This window comes from Haliaeetus leucocephalus, unplaced genomic scaffold (genome assembly GCF_000737465.1).
Source record: "Haliaeetus leucocephalus isolate CR32 unplaced genomic scaffold, Haliaeetus_leucocephalus-4.0 Scaffold808, whole genome shotgun sequence".
Lineage (NCBI taxonomy): Eukaryota > Metazoa > Chordata > Aves > Accipitriformes > Accipitridae > Haliaeetus > Haliaeetus leucocephalus.
The window spans coordinates 248,884-252,840 of NW_010973244.1; the positions used below are offsets into that span (position 1 = coordinate 248,884).

A 3,957-nucleotide genomic window follows, 5' to 3' on the forward strand; every position below is an offset into this window, starting at 1 on the left:
GCCCTGCCCCGCCGGGCCCGCCGCCCCTCCGGGCGAGAGGCGACCGGCGCCCGCCCTGACACTGCAAGCGGCCCAGGGCTCCCTCCCGACCCCCCCCAGCGACCCGACGGACACCTCCGCCCCCCCAACGCCCGCGGTACCTGCGGCGGGAAGGGGGCCGCGCGCCCCCCCGCCCCGCGCGGCGGCGCCTGCTCCTCGCTGATCTTCTGCTTCAGCTTCTTGAACATGGTGGCGGGAGGGGGGGGGGAGAGGAGGAGGTCGGGGGGCCGGCGGCGAGAGGAACGGGGTACGGCTCCCCGGCCGGTCAGTCAGCGCCTCCCGCGCAGCTGGCGAGGGGCGCCCGGGGGGAAGGGGTCGGTGGTGGTGCTGAGCTCCGCTCGCCCTGGCCCCGTGGAGCCGCCACCTCTCCTTCCTCGGCCCCCCCCCACCGCGGAGCAGGTGAACGCCGCGACTACTGCGCTTGCGCAGCCAACGTGGAACGGAGCGCTCAGGCGGGTACGGGGTGCGGCGAGGCACAAACTTCCCAACGGAATGCCAGGCGCCATTCCTCCCGCCCCGGGGGCGGGCGCCGGCTCTCTGCCGCCCGACCGGGACTGAGCGCCGGACCCGCCTCCCCTCGCCTCGCTTCCCTGCCGGCGGCCGCGGGGCGGGAGGCGGCGCGGGGCCGGGAATAGCGCAGGCGGAGGGGAGGCACTGTCCCCCCCGCGGTCGGGTCACGGCTTCCCTGTCAGGAGGGAGGGAAAACGGAGCGGTAACGACAACCGCAACAGCCGCCGCCTTGCTGCGCCTTCCCGCCGCCGAGAGAGGTGTCGGGGCCGCCGTAACCGTGCGATCGGCTACCTTAACCTCGCCACCGGCGGGGCAAGGCCGCCCGGCCCCCCCCCGGCTCCTGCGCCCCACGAAGGGAGAAGGTGCGCCCCGACCCTGCGCCTTTAGGGGCCGCCGGCGCGTTTCTGCGGGCAGGGGCGTGCGAGGAGCGGGCGCGGCGAGCTCCACCCACGGCTGGGCAGCCGGAGGGGACGCGGCTCCGGCCGCTTCTTTTTCCTCTTGTTTGCTTCTATGGCGACTGCTCTGCGTGTGGCTGGATGAGTGATTACAGATAAATCCTTTTCAGATGAAGGGGGCACGGCCGATCAGTGCACAGACTTGACTTGCCGGAATGGTGGTGGTAGGGGGGTTGTAAGCCCTCAGGTGGCACAAGCCCCTCCGTGCCGGCTGGTGACAGTTTCGTGCGCGAGCCTTCACTACCCGAATAATCGGGCACCTTGTCGTTACAATGACAAGGTGCTCGATTCTTGGGCTTGTGAAAGCTTCTGACTAAAAAAATGCTCAGAAGTTGCTTTTTGAACCTGTCTGAAAACCTGCCTGCTGATAAGAACGTCACTTTGTTTTCATTTAGTCCACCCAAAACCTTCTGAGTGCTCTTCTATTTGTAAACCAGAGGTATATTGTTCACAAATACAGTACCATTAAACGTGGAAAGGCGGTGTTTGCCACAGTTGTTCTCTCTCTGAAACTAGGGCGGAAATGTTCTTGGCTGCTTTAGGTTAAAACCTATGGCTTTAGAGCCCACGTTGGATGAGATTTGTGTGTGTGTGCTCAGTCCTGTCAGTGCAGATGCAGAGAGCTGTCAGCAGTAGCTGGCATTCACTTTCCAACAATGGGACTATTTTGAAACTTGCTGTGTTGACAGTGATGTTGTATGGAGGCTAGAAATACATCATGCTGTTTGCAAGAAATGCTGAACCATGTGGTCTTCTGTAAAGCGCCATACTAAGAAGGCTGTATGTGGTAATCACAAACGTCCAGAAATGTTTTCCCTGAAATACACTCCGGTCATCTTTAAGTAATTTGAGGAAAAACGTGGATAGGAAATGGATTGTTTGCTGTACACTGACCAAAAAAATAACCGAGCTACATCTACAGCAAACATAAACTGCTCTTAAGTTTTTCCTAATTTTTTGCTACATGTTAAAAAAAAAAAAAGTCATTTTCAGCAGTCTGTTTAGCTGTAGATAAACTGAAACTGGTAGCGATCCTTTTTTTTTTGTTCCCATTAAGACTACGCATACATTGGATGGCAGCAGTGACTTGCACACTCTACTGATTTCTAGTGAGAACAACTGTTGATTTGTAACACCTTCAAAAAGCTAGTCCTAATCTACAAGCCATAATAGATAAATATTTTGAAGATTTTTATGTTCTCTTTTCTATAGGTGAGCTTGGAACAGAGGTATATGAAAAAGTCTCCAGGACTAAAGGGGCAAAAGCACCTGAAATAGCAGTCCATGAGGTAATGAGATAAAATGGGCAATTAGGTTTACTGCAGCATGAAAAGCAAAAATCCTCTACTTCAGTCAGGTAGCCTCTGTTCCCTCTAAATATGACATGCAGCAGCACAGCTGTACAGTTCAGAGGTTAGCAAGCAAGAGGGGCATTGCCTGATGAATGCTTTGGGAAACCCTTTTAACAACCTTCAGTCTCAATAAATCCATGATTCTGTCACACCTATGTGCTCTATTACAAATGCTAGCTCACATTCTCTTCTTTTCAGCATCTACAGATTACACTCTAATCTTAAACCTAAATCACTAAATTTAGTATGTGAGTTTGATGGATAGATGCACAATTGAAAGGACACTACCTCCTACAGCAATCAAATAGAAAAGCAGAGCTTTGTTAATTCTTTTACGAAATGCGTCCAACACAATAATAATGCAGGTCTGTATTATTTCCTTGGAAAATTTAAAGCTTGAGATAATATGTTCTGACTGTTTCTCACAGTGCAGATGTTTTCATAAGACTAAAGGCTATGCAGAAGAGAACAAGTACAAGACTAGAAACTGAGAAAAGTTATTTTTTCCTATGCTAAAGTATTAGTTCCTACAGAAAATGCTAAGGTGATTAATTAATTGGAACTCTGTTAATGGGTTGCAATAATACTAACCCAACATGGTAATCATATGGCAGTTAGGTATTTTCCAGGGGATTTTTTTACTACAGCAAGGTCTTCTGTTGTGTAAATTCCAATGTACATAATCACCTCCTACCTGGGTTTTAGGAAGAGGTGAAGTAATATTTGTATGTATCATTTAATCATATATAGATTGGTGGCATTTAAAAAATCAAGGACAATGTGAATTTCTATACTTTTGAATTGGTACAAAACAGTGATAATTTGTGATACACAGCTATGTGTCTAGTGTTGCTCAGATAATACAAAGTGGTATCCCACATTAAGCAGTAGTATACAAATTCTGAAGATATGTATGGTAACTCCGCAAAATACTATCATAAGCCTTCTAGAAGGGCTTTAAGTCTTTTAGCACCTGGGCAAGTTTGATTAAAACATTGCAATATACAAAGCATTTACTCTAAATCCCACAGAAATGTCTGGAACCATATTCTTAGAGACACACACACACGCACACACAGAGTGTTGAAATCGCTTACTTAACTGAATAGTACCTTATTTCTAGAAGGTCAGTCTGATCTTAGTTGACTTCTTTGTGAAGCTAAAAGTAGTAGTTCAAAGTGAAGATTTGCCCCTCCTCTTTTATCTTCCTTAAGTATACCAGTTAACATAGGCTAAACATACTGTCTGTGAAAGATAAATGTGCATCTGCAACAGCACTGGTTATGGTAGATAATTATGAATAAAGGTCTGTTCAAAATTAAATCTGTAGCAGTCGTTAATGTATTTCTGCGGGAAAGGGCACAGAGCACAGATGTAAAAAACTGTGTTTTCATAGCAGTCTAGACTTCTCTAATTGTCAGCGACAGTGGCCCGCACATCCCTGCAGTCCCATTCCTTGCCTTGTGCTAGCTCCAGTGCTTTTCAGACCTTTTCCTTAGTCATTTCTGTGTGTTGAGGCTGCAGAAAACTAACCTGACCAAAGAGCAAATAATTGTCTGCTGACTTACTGCGCTGAGTCCCCTGAGTACAGGAGCTGCTGC

At 49.3% G+C, this 3,957-nt stretch overlaps 1 protein-coding gene across 2 annotated transcripts in view; it reads right to left on the reverse strand.

The window, feature by feature from the left end:
* Positions 1 to 221, reverse strand: part of GOLGA4 (golgin A4) — a 75,230-nt gene extending 75,009 nt beyond the window's left edge. For both annotated transcript variants that reach the window (XM_010581767.1, XM_010581766.1), the window contains exon 1: positions 141 to 221. The gene's annotated coding sequence lies outside the window, so the exon portion shown is untranslated. The remainder of the gene's footprint in view (positions 1 to 140) is intronic.
* Between the last annotated feature and the right edge of the window lie 3,736 nt (positions 222 to 3,957).